The 13,569-nt window shown below is 34.8% G+C and overlaps 1 protein-coding gene across 12 annotated transcripts in view; it reads left to right on the top strand.

Moving 5' to 3' along the window:
* Positions 1 to 13,569, top strand: part of CNTN4 (contactin 4) — a 917,305-nt gene that overhangs the window by 222,452 nt on the left and 681,284 nt on the right. For all 12 annotated transcript variants that reach the window (XM_072785322.1, XM_072785326.1, XM_072785332.1 and 9 more), the window contains one exon: positions 12,645 to 12,700. The gene's annotated coding sequence lies outside the window, so the exon portion shown is untranslated. The remainder of the gene's footprint in view (positions 1 to 12,644; positions 12,701 to 13,569) is intronic.

Here is a 13,569-nt window from a genome sequence, read left to right as displayed (position 1 = left end):
AAGTGGACTTCTATGCATAGGTCTACAGATCCTTCTTTGAGCAGCATCTTCCTTTTCATTATCTAACCCTGTAAATTCCTTTTTTTTTTTTAATTTTTATTTATTTATGATAGTAATAGAGGGAGAGAGAGAGAGAGGCAGAGACACAGGCAGAGGGAGAAGCAGGCTCCATGCACTGAGAGCCCGACATGGGATTCGATCCGGGGTCTCCAGGATCGCGCCCTGGGCCAAAGGCAGGCGCCAAACCGCGGCGCCACCCAGGGATCCCTAACCCTGTAAATTCCGAACAAACAAATAGCTTTGAACCCTAATTTTTGTTTTACCCAGTGACACCACTACTCTCAGTTTGGGCTTTACTTCCGTTTCCTGTGGTTTGGAAAGTGCCCATGGAAATAAAGTCCGGATAAACTAGGAGCTCCCCTCGTATGTTTCATTTTTCTAAATGATCACAGCTTTGTGCTATCTTTTGCCCAGTGCCTGAAATCAGTTTCTTCATTTTTTTTGGTTCAGTTTTATTTAATTTACCCAGGTTAAAATAAATGTGATACCAATACTCTGGAAGGCGAAAATTGGAAGTCTTCAATTTTTTCTATATTTAGGTATCTCTTTGCAGGAAGGGGCTTACTAGTGGTGAGATGCATGCTGGCACATAGTCAAGTGTATCCATTTAAGGTTGGGGAACATATGAGAACTTGTGTATATATTTTATATCATTTTAAATAATTGCTTCTATTTAATTATGTGTATAATTTAGTAACATAACAAGACATATGTATACTTTAGAACTAAAAATGCATAGTTACAAGTTTTATTTTTTCCTAACAAATATGGAACTATTCCTATAATATTTGAGCTAATTTTTTTGGGGGTGTATAATGGTTCAGAGTGAAAAGAAATATTTATTTTAGGGAATTAAATGAATTATTACAGAAATATAATTTGTATATACCCACTATGAAGAGAAATTGAGTGGTGATTTCTATAACGTTAGTCTGACAACTCATTCAGCAGGTGACTTGTTCCATTATGAGATGAGAATGAGGCAGTGGGGTTTCAAGAGAAGCAAAAATAGGAGGGGCTGCCACTGTTTTTGAATTAGTGCTCTGTACTAGGCCCTGGGCAATAAAGGTATCCTGGCCTCCGTTTTACAAATGTATAGTTTGAAGCTAAAGGAGACTACTTTGCCTCTGGTCATAAAAGAATAAATGAGGTTTGAACTAGCACTTCTCTAACTCTATAGCCTATTTGTTATCATTTCACCAGGTTTTCTTGGATCTGGACTATACATAGAACATTTTTATACCTCTAAAGATATAGGACACCAATATGATTTTTCAAAGTGTTTCAAATGTCGCAGTGCCTACCCTGGAGTTCAGTTAAGCCATAACTGATTTATAGTGAACTAGGGAAATTTCAAGTTGGCATGAATTATACAATCTTCATTATAAATATGTGTGTGTGTGTGTGTGTAGCACTAAATTTCTTCTAAGAAAGCTAAAGAAATTTCCCACTGAGTAGAAAATGTTTATATTCTTCACATACTTGTGCATGGATTTCCAAATTGATGGCTATTTGCTTCAAAAGTAGACAGGAAATCAATCCTGGAAATTATTGTGTGTGTAGCTCAATTCAGTAAGTTGTAAAATATTATTTCTTTCATCTCCTTTATGCTGTTTAGTTGCTATTTCATTCTTCATGGTAATAGAAAAAATTCAATGATATTGTAAACATATACTGACCTTTAAGATTTGTTCTCAGGTTCAGCAGCCATTTGTTCAGGAGGCACTTGGCTTTTACATCAGCAGATCTCTTCCTCTTTGGGGAAGAAATTCAAGTCATGCTTAATATTTTACATTTTGTTGGGTTTGTGTTTCCCTTCAAAACTATATCACTGTGTAATTAGTACTGCTCTCTTTAAAGAAAGCTGTGATGATTTCTGGACCATGAATAGCAGCGGATCTGGGAAAGGATGCATATTCTCAAGTACAGTGGTGTGAATTAGTAATCCTCCTCCATAGAATCAGAATAAATAGTTGTTTCTAGTGAAAAGTAAGAGCCCCATATTAGCCCATATTCTGGGCTCTTAGACCTAACTACTCATACAGAATTTCCCTTTTTTTTATATCTTGTTTTCCTCCAGTTCTGGACATTTATATATTATGATCATATTTCTTAACATTGGTCCATAGTAGGTCTGCTATTTTCTATTAAACATTTTCTGTAAATCTAATGAATTTTTAAGTAGTTGTTCATATGAAGAACATTTATATCAATAATATAAATAGAAGAAAAGGTAGTACAAGTGGAAAATAAAAAAGTAAATATATACGAACTTAAATATACATAGATTTAAAATGTTCAGAAAATAAAAATATTGTGTACCACCAAAAGTCCTATGATCACATTTTCAAAAACTATGACCCCTATGATCCCTATTTTTCAGAATGGAAACTACACTTCAAAGTCCTTACCGGTTTCCATTATAGGTTTCCCCTCCTTTCTGAACGTACAGCATTTTAATGAAACTATTCATAGCCTTAATGGTATAAAGAAAAAAACAATTACCATTAGTTCATATAGAAATTTTTTGAACATTCTCAGACCCCCAAAAAAACTTCTCTCAGACTTTTTCTGATAGATTAGGACACAGCTTTTTAACGGATGCCCAAAATAAATCAAGGTAAAGCATAAACTCTCTTAGACACAGTTCTGTGTCAACGCTACTGTGGTTTGATGCTGAGTATAGTTCCTGGGAAGCAGCTTGGTGGTGTGTTCAGGGTATGCACTGCCTCTATCTTAATGCAAAATAAACACTGAATGCTATTTGTGCTTTTTTTCCCTCTTTCTCTGTGTGTATGTGTGTGTGTATAATAAAAGTGAAAATCCTTTTTAGATTTTCTTTTGATTAGTGAAAACAGGTACTCTGCTAATGTAGGTCTTTCCTAATAGTAATTGGCATAACATGAACTTTCAAAAAACAAAGGATACCTGTGTGTACAAGTCATTTATGGCCATGAACAGATTTTCTGCCTTGAGGAACCAGCTTGTGAGCCCCTTAGGCCTTCAGACAACGTTTCCTTTACCCTGAACTCCAATATATCCTTTATTGCATAAAGGTATGCACTGTATATTTAATTCATGTTCAGCAAATTGAATACTTAGACAACAGTCTCCAGTAATAAAGTCCAGTGTGGCTTATGAGAATAGGACAGTAGAGAACAGCAAGCTCACTAAAAGGAACCAGCGCTATCCAGGAAAAGTTATTTAAATATATAGGACTAGAGGTGTTTCTTTTTTATTAAAAACAACCACTTAATAGCCTTTACTATGTACTGAGCACTTGGTAAACATTAATGTATATAATTCTCACAACAGCCCTAGGGGGCAAATAGGATTAGTACTTTCATTTAATACATGAAGAAAGTAAGGCACAGAGAGGTAATTTGCTGAAGGTTACTTAGCTAGGATATGGAGATCTGATTTTTGAAAGCCAGATTCTGAACTCTCAGTCACTACTCTATGCTGTATTTTCTTCTTAGAGTGTATGGAATTACCCATGTGAAAATATTTGGAGTCTATCATTCTACAGTAACTTGTTGTGATTTATGCTCCCATTTCATTAGTCTTCCATTTACTGGGCAAAAATGTAGGTATTTCCTTTCCCTGAATTTGTGAAACTCCAACAAAGAGCATGCACATATAGGAAGTATCAAATTCTAAGTGTCCAATATATTTTTACATCACATCACATAACGTGACATATTATGCTATTGTGGAATGTCAAGCATTGGCATAATGTATCTCCTGAAAATGCAGAGTGACAGGTTGTCATTATAGTTGTTCCAAGTTTTTGTGATAATGGTGAACCCTGGAAAATTTCATTTTCTGGTTTTGCTGATTGCCAACACATTGACATTTCCCCTCTGTTTTCCCAGTGGGAAAGACAGAATTGAATTTAGCCAAACCTGATAATTTTCCTTAATGGAAATTTAAGGGACTAAGCCACATACATTTGTGTATGGGCTTCAGTCATTTGAAGAGAATTATTTTCCATCTCTATCCCTAGTATATAGAGGCAGATGAAATAATTTTTCATAGCAATGAATTGTATATGTAAACACCTACTGATAAAGATCATTCACATTATGAGCTAAGTGCATATAGTGCTTATATTTAGAACAGGATCCAGTGTATTATGGGAGATTTAGCAAGTGTACCTGTCATCTATCCACTAAATGCTGGTAGCAATGCACTCTCACTTCCCATCCCCCAATTTGTACAACCAAAAATGTTTCCAGACTTTACCAAAAAATTGCCTCTGGTTGATAATCATTGATTTAGAGCAATGATTAGTTGGTTGTTTTTGTAAACTCCTAAAATTCATACCTTTGCACATAATTTAAGACTTTAATTTTAAAGATTTTATTTATTCATTTGAGAGGGGGTAGGAGTGAGAGAGAGAAAGCATGAGCAGGAGATTGGGGGAGGAGCAGAGGGAGAGGGAGAAGCAGACTGCCTGATGAGCAGGGAGCCTGATGCTCAATCCCAGGACCCTGAGATCATGACCTGAACCAAAGGCAGATGCTCAACCAACTGAGCCACCCAGGCACCCTCGTATTTTAAGACATTTTGTTTGTTTGTTTTAGGATAATGTCTTATAGGCTTCAATGCCAAGTTTGCAGTTCCAAGCATATTATAGTAAAATAACTATTATGTCTTGCCTACTAGCATTATCTCTTACAAATAAAGTTAAACTGCATCACTGGCAGAACCTTTGAAACATGATGCATTTTTATTTCATTTTAAGGTCTACAAAAGTAATCTTTCTGCATATTGGTAAATAGAGGCAAATATAGAGTAATAATTACAGGGTCTTTTATTTATTTTTTTTAAAAGATTTATTTATTTATTCATTCAGAGAGAGCAAGAGATAGGCAGAGACACAGGCAGAGGGAGAAGTAGGCTCCATGCAGGAAGCCCGACGTGGGACTCTATCCAGGGTCTCTAGGATCACACCCCAGGCTGCAGGCGGCGCCAAACCGCTGTGCCACCGGGGCTGCCCTACAGGGTCTTTTAAATTCCATATTTACCTGTCCAAGTAATTCTTTTTTTTTTTAAGATTTTGTTTATTTATTAATGAGAGACACGGAGAGGGAGAGAGAGAGAGAGAGAGGCAGAGACATAGGCAGAGGGAGGAGCAGGCTCCATGTAAGGAGCCCGACGTGGGACTCGATCCTAGGTCTTCAGGATCAGGCCCTGGGCCGATGGCGGCGCTAAACCGCTGAGCCACCTGGGCTGCCCTGTCCCAGTAATTCTAAGGGAGGTTTTAACTTACCCATTTTATTATTCCTTTTCCTTCAAAGATTTATTTATTCATGAGAGAGAGAGAGAGAAAGGTAGAGACACAGGTAGAGGGAGAAGCAGGCTCTATGCAGGGAGCCTGATGTGGGACTCAATCCTGGATCCTGGGATCATGACCTGAGCCAAAGGCAGATGCTCAACCACTGAGCCACCCAGGCATCCTCGCATTTTATTAATTAATAAATGGAGACATGAAGAGTAGCTTTTATCCCTTCATTGTGAGTTGGATCAGAAAATACCACCATTCTGAGAATTTTAGGTTGAGTAAAATTTTCTTGCTGATTATTTATTTTTTTAATGACTCAGCAGTGGGGCTAGGGGCAGAGGAGGGGAAAAAGAGAGAAAGAAAGAGAGAGAGAGAGAGAGAGAATTTGAAGCAGACTCCATACTCAGCATGGAGCCCAGCACAGATCTTAGTATCACAACCCTGACATTCTGACCTGAGCTGAATTCAAGAGTCAGACCTTCAACCAACTGAGTCACTCAGGCATCTCTTGTTGATTAAACTAAGTAAAGAAACTCTCTACTTGTGTATAAACTTTTTTCCTGTCCTTGAGAGTAGTGCTAAAGATGCATGCCCATTTCTTTCTTTTACTCTTCTATTTCTAAATCCATATACCACCATTTCCTATTTTGATGTCATTGGTTGGTTGTCTCAGGACCTCACGTGAACTGGACCATCTGTCTGTAGCCCCTCAAGTAAGCTGCCCTAATTATGTTACATCAGACAACTTGTGAAGCTCAGAATCCCATATTTCTAACCTTACATCTGATAAGCAGCATAAGCCATTTCCATTGCTATTCTCAGTCATCTGTCTTAAATAGATTCCCAGATATCTAGGTTCTTAAGCCTCTTCCAGTTTACTTTGTAGTCAAGACCCCAGAAATTAGTCTTCCAGAATATGGCTCTTCAAGCCAGACTCCTTAAGGTGATGGTGCCTGTATAACCTTGAAATGAAACCTCCTACACTGTGTAGTACTGTCCTCTCAGGGAGAGCCACTATTCATTAGCTTAAATTGTGAGCATTATGTTTCAGTAAAATAAATACATATTTTCCCTACAGTAATGACTTTTTTTCTCACTTTGTGAAAACTGCAGGGACCCTTGTTATCGAGAGATAATCGTATTCTAGCACTGCCACTTATTATGCTCAGTGAAAGTCCCAAGGATATGATTATCTCTTAATAACACTAAAGCCTGTTATGTATCATGTTGTATTGTTGTTTACTTTGAGTGCGTGGGGGGAACCCATTAGTGATCTCTGTGGTTGATATTATTCGTTGGGATAATGATAAAAGAATCAAATGACCATTTGTTTGCTTGTAGCTAGACAGCACAATAAGAAATGTATCCCATTTCCCACTGAAAAATGTATTCAAATGTAATCTCTAGCATAGTATTAGTTTAATAACCTGGATGTTAATACTAAATTAATATCAAGCAAAGCTAAAGGAAAGTTAGGAAATAAACATGGATAATTTAATAACTCTGTGACCTTTGCCTCCCACAGAAAATTCAGGTTGGGTTTTAACTACGTGTGAAAGAAGTAAATACCTCTGAAAAAGAAGTACTCACTAATTCAGTGGTGGAAAATATCATCAATAACTTAAGTAGGATGGATGTAAGGAAAATGCCCCTAAATATAATGGTCTTCTAAAATATGGGCAGTTACTGAATTTTATCACTCTCACTTCATGCTTTCCTTTCATATTCAAAGAATGCAATAATTTTGGTTTCATTTATTAAATAACTGTTAGACACCAGATAGTTGTCATGAATTCTCTCATTTTATCTTTACTAGAACTTGCAAACCTTGTAGGTAATACTGTTCCTGTTTTTTAGGTGGGGAAACTGAGACTGTAAGGAGTTAAGTAACTTGCTTAAGTTCATGTAGAAGGTAGATGGCAAAGCCTAACTTCAGATCTGAGTTCAGAGTCCATGTGTTATCTCCTGATTATTTAAAGTTATGATATGAAGGATAATTGCAGGACACTTACAGCCAGTGGTGATCTCACTTATGTTTATTATTTGGTAGACACATATCTGACCCTAATGAAATGGAAAAAGTTGATTAAAGTGAGGAGACCATTATATTCTCTCTCCTAATCTTGCACTCAATGTCTGTGAGAACTGAAAGAATTAAGAATGCCTCATCTGCTTTTTTGTACATTTTAATTAGGACTATTTTCATACTCTTAATCATCACTTGCGAAGGATTTTGTTCTGAGTAAATATGCGACACACTTTTTACTTCTGAGTTATTTGGGGAGGGTCTAGATTAGGACTTTTTTGCTCTCTAGAGTAAAAATCATCCTTTATGACCCAGGCCTTGCCAGCTGCTGCCTCCTTCTTGTTGCATTTAGCCAAAAAGCTCTGCAGTCACTTGTGAATTTCTAGTTTCCTTGTATTGTAATAAAGCCAGTGCATTTCTGTTGACAACAACTGATGAGTTCAAAACTCCTGGACCTGTCATTCTGAACAGAGGATGATACATCCATATATTCATGCATTAATTTTTTGTCTGTTCCCACATGTGAGTTTTTGGACTTTATAATAAAAGCAACAACTAAACTTTAACCGTCATTTAAAGGTGTTACAATAGCAGGTAAATGGTATGGATTTAACACTGGAAAATTAATAAATTTTTAGTAACTTTAAAAAATATTAAATATTTTGTGGATATTATAAACTGGGCACTGTCCTTTGCATGGATTATCTCATTCTGCCCTCACAAAAACAGTGTAAGGTAGATATATAATTATTAGCCTCATTTTATGCGTAAGGAAACTGAACTTAAAGGAAGTGAATGAAATGAAAGCTTTTTCTCATGTTCTTGTCCAGTGGAGGCTATTATTCCATTGCCTCTAATGGATGCATAGTTTCTTTCTCTATATAAAACAGCACAAAAGTAACCAAGAATAATGCATGTATCTTTACCCTTTTTCAAGGAATGGCATTGTGTATCTATCTACCTTATTCATCTCTGAGCATGCTGGCACATTTGAGATGGAAAGTTTTAACTAAATCAATTTCCCCCTGATAAGAATATGGCTGTTCAACATTTTTTCCAGTGGAGAATTTCTAATTATAAAATCAATAACTTCTCAATACCTATCTTGGCATCATTACAGATTTCCTTTTAAGACTAGTCAAGAAAATACATGGTAGAAATGGGTTTAATTTTTTTAAAATTGCATATCCGTTCCTTAGTTTTAAATTTGAATCCATTCATTTACTCAGCACATATTTAAGGAAGACTTGTTTTAGATTAGTTGTAATAAGCTCTGCAACTTCAAACTGAAGAATAAGAAAAAAACAGATACATATTTTCCTACAATAAAAGATATATGTTTGTGTAGGAGGTGTGTTGTAAACACACTGTGATTTGTGTCATGCAGGAAACATGCTAAATGTAACAGGATGACAAGATTCATTACAATCATGAAATGCTATAGTTTTGTAAAGAGGATTATTTCAAGAATAATACTGTATGATTCTTTTAAAACATTGAAGTATAGTTTATAATATATTAGTTTCAAGTGTATAGCATAATGATTTGACAGTTTATACATTGCAGAATGATCACCATAAATGTATTTACCACCTGTCATCACAAAAAGTTATTTCAGTATTTTTGACTATATTCCCTAAGGTTTATTTTTCATCCCTATGATTTATGTATTTTATAACTGGAAGTTTAAACCTCTTAGTCCCCTTAACCTGTTTCACCTAATCCTCTGCCCCTCTCTCCTTTAGTAAACATCAAAACTGCAATATTACTTTACTCCAGTGAGAATGGCCATTATCAAAAAGACAAGAAATAACAGTTAAAAAAAATAAATTTTGGTGAGTGTATGGACAACAGGAAACCTTTGTGCCCTTTTGTTGGGAATGTCAATTGGTGCAGCCATTATGGAAAACAGTATGGAGTTTCCTCAATAAAGTAAAAAGAAAAGTACCATATGATCCAGTATTTTCACTTCTGAATATTTCCCTGAGGAAAATAAAAACACTGATTTGAAAAGACTTATGTGCTCCTATGTTTATTGCAGCATTATTTACAATAGCCAAGATATTGAAGCAACCAAAGTGCCGATCAACTGATGACTGGATAAGATGTGTATATATACACATGGAATATTACTTACATAAAGAAAGAAATCTTGCCATTTGTGACAACATGGATGAACTTAAAGGGTATTATACTAAGTGAAATATGTCAGATAAAGAAAAACAAATATATGATTTCATTTATATGTGGAATCAAAAAGAAAAAGGGAAACACTCAAATATAGAGAATAGTCTGTTATATTTTTACATTTTTTTGATGTTTGGGTGGTGGTAGCTGAGTAGAGTAGTAGCTTGAATTGTCAGCATATACCATGAAGTTAGGGATATTTTTTTTTCTAGTAAATATTTTTGGAATAAATAAATAAATGTAAATATAAAATCTGTTGGTCTATAATAGTAAAGAAACAACTGAGTATGAATCATATTTATGAACCAAGAGAATTCATATATGTAGGCTTTCTTGCAAATAGATAGTGTTCTGGGGTTATTTTTATATATATATATATATATAATTCATCCGTATGTTTTCCTCAATTTCTTTAGGCACATAGCTGGGACTTCATGTTACCCACAAAAAGCTTGCCTTTCAGTGGGTTCATTTCTTAAACAGCAACCTTTTAGTTGCAAGTTACAGAAATCTACACTAGTTCCACATAAAGAGAATGGCTGTTGAAAACATATGCCAGGCAAAATGATTATGACCTAAGAATAGAAAATTAGGGATCTCATTGGGACTTGTAAAGGCAGGAGATGTGGCTATTTGTCACCCTTCTTATCTTATTTTTAATATGGGATCAGGATTAAGGGTGTATGTTATCCCAACTTAGTTTTTTCAGAATGTCTGTTTCATTCTCTGATTGTCTTAGCAGACTAGTTTCTTTGACAATAATTCTACCTTTACTTGCGTTAAACTCTTCAGTGGTGCAGTTTAGAATCTCTGAGAGAGAATCCTGTCAGGCTTAATATGGGTCAAGCCTTCCTCCTTGTTCCATCACTCAGGACAATGAGATTTAATGACCTAATACTTAGGGCAGTCCTTTCCAGGAGCTATGGATGAGACAAGTTCTTTAAGGTACAGATGTTGATTCAGAGATCTTCTTGGGATCAGTCCCAGATATTCCTCCTTAACTTTTCCAACCCTTCCAACCTACCTTCCATTCTCTTGTTCTTTGCTCCATGACAGCTAACAAATCTGATAAATGTATTCATGTATTCAGGTAATTTCATTTGGCCAGTGTTCCCCCCTGGGAGCAATTCCAAAAATCAAAGGGATGAGTTTAATGCTAAATATTTTAGACAGTGGGAAAATATTTGGTAGTATGTAATGTTTTTCGGTTCTGACTTTGCTTTTTGTGTATATAATCCTTCTTCATGAAACTACTTATAAGAGAATCTTTTACCACTGTTACTATAATATTACTACTGGCGTGCCATATGCCAAGTAGAAAACTCAATACCTAAATGGCATTATGTTATTTAATTTTCAGTTTCTCACTGAGGTTGAATAATGCTGTTGTCCCCATTTTACAGGTGAGATTGAGGCTTATGTCAGTTAATGAATTGCTCAAGATCACAACGGCTAGTAAATAATTGAATCATTATCCCATGTCAGGCAGGACTCCCAGAACTTGTGCTTTTAAAAAAGAGGAACATGATGATTATTTAATGAATAAAATTAGAACGTAAGTTTTCATTTCATATCTATATCCTTCATTGGACAAATATTGTATTTACTTGCATTCTGTGAAGAATATATTTATGTACATATGTACATACGTGTGTGTGTGTGTGTGTGTGTGTGTGTCAGGTTAGTAATACTTGAAAAGAAAGAATGAAACCTTGACCAAAATTGTGGTTTTTGTTTTTTCAGGTTTATTATCATTTTTTAACTGTTGTTACTGATGTGTAAGCTGGAGTTGCAAATGATGCCAATAGCTATAAACAGAGCTTTACCTTCTTATCAATGATTATCCTTAATGTAAGAAAAAGGGAAACAATGAGGTACACACTGAATTTTTGTAGCCAACTCACATACATAGAGCTGGTGACTGACCATAGTAAAATAAAACAAATGGTGATTTATTTATGATTCATTATTAACTTGAATATAGGTTTTTTGTTTATATCATAGGAAATACTTCCTTTCATTTGTCGTAATCATTCGTGGCATTTTATTTGGGGGGAATATATAAGAAAGCATATTAAAAAAAGATAAATTACATTTCTGGATATATTAACAATATAAAGCAGACATATTTGGTTCTTACCTTCTGACCATTATTGATATTAACTTAAAAGTAAAGGATGTTAAGTACTTAATATAGTGATGAATTATTAAGATACCCAGCAGGAGCTAGCATAATCTTAATAAGTGATAATGTATTTATTGCTAATCAGAAACATACAATATTTCTATCTTAATCAATTATACTTTATTTAAATGTAAATTAGACCAGGCTTGTATAATGATACTTCTGAGTGGCCAATCTATATATATCTACATAAAATGATATTTTTAATTATAAAAAATTATAAGGCAGTTATTTTGCTGAGAGGTAATCTACAATAGAAACTTGGTTAGAAGATACATATGCATAAACATGAAGATATGAATATATACAATTATTTTCAGTAATATTTTTTTTTTCTTAAAGGGAAACAGTATTGCTTAAGGAGAAAATATTCTCAGGCACAGAATTATTTTGCAATTAATTTTAACTTGGTGGCTTTAAGAGAAGATACAATACCATATTTATGGAAAGAGTATTTTGTTTTTGTTATTGTTACTCTCATTTTACATTTTCATATGTCTAGCAAAACCACCAGGAATTTCCTAGTTCATTGTTCACCTTTTCATTATTTTATAAGCTATTGTAATATATCTTCTTTAGAAATTCTCTTTTTTACTGAATCTGAATACCACAAAATATCACAGGCTCCTAGAGCCATTATACTAACAAAGAAAGGCTAGAGTGGTGAATTGACTTGTCAAAAGTCACATAGCTAGTGGGAGATAAATCAGAAAAGGAACTTGGCTTCCTGACTCCTAATCTGGGCAATTCTATCAAGCTGGAAATTCATACCAACCATATTTAATTTTCATTTCCTCCTAATTTAATTTTAGAATGGCAGTGGTTAAGTGGTAGCTACTCATAAGCTTATTTATACTTGAAAAATGTATTTATTTGTATATGTTTTATTTTTATTCTAGGGATCTTTGACATACAATACCTCCACAGCATGTGTTCCAAAGAACTGCCTTAAAAGGTAAGCTTCCCACAAGGGAAGATTATCTAAATTTCACTTTACTTTTGGCTAGCATCCTTAGTTTTTATGGAAACATTGAGCCATTTCCCTATAGAGCGATACATGAGATAATTTTAATGTTTTTCTGAAGGTTGAAATTAATGAAGATAGTAAAATCATGTAAAGTTTTAAATTAACAATATAAAATTAAGACCCTTCCCAAGCCTTGCTGGAAAAGATAGTTGTAGTAGCTTTCCTGTGTCTTAGATTAATTTTATAACCCAAAAACTTCTGATTTTGGCATCATGGAAAGAGTATTAGGACTAAAAGTAAAGGTTGTTGCACTTCTGTCAAATGGTTTTATAGGAAAGGACATTTAATCCATCAAATGAATACAAATATTAAGTTACTAAGCCCTAAAAATATTCAGGTCTTAAAATTGAAGCCTTTTAGGGATACAAGCAGTGTAACTTATGATCTATGATATATGCACATTTTTCCTTCGTAAAATATTCAGATCCAAAAAAGGTAAAATATCTGTTTTTATTTCCTAAGCCTGCTGTAACACAGAACCATGAACTGGGAGGCTTAAAAGAGGAGAAATTTATTTTTGTTACAGTTCTGTAGTTTGGAAGTGTGAAATCGAAGTATAGGTAGGCTCATACTCCCTGAAGGCCATGAGGGAGGGATCCATCCTTGATTCTTCTAGTTTCTTATAATTGGCAACATTTTTGGTGTTCCTTGGCATGTAATGGCTGCACTCACATCCCTCTCTGTCTTCACATAGACTTCTCCCCTGTGTGCCTTTGTTCAAATTTGTATTTGTGGTAAGGACACCAGTCATTGGATTGAGGGCCCACTCTAATCCAGTGCAACCTTATCTCAACTTG

Source organism: Canis lupus, chromosome 19 (assembly GCF_048164855.1).
Source record: "Canis lupus baileyi chromosome 19, mCanLup2.hap1, whole genome shotgun sequence".
Classification (NCBI taxonomy): domain Eukaryota; kingdom Metazoa; phylum Chordata; class Mammalia; order Carnivora; family Canidae; genus Canis; species Canis lupus.
This window is presented reverse-complemented; position numbering and strand designations above follow the sequence as displayed.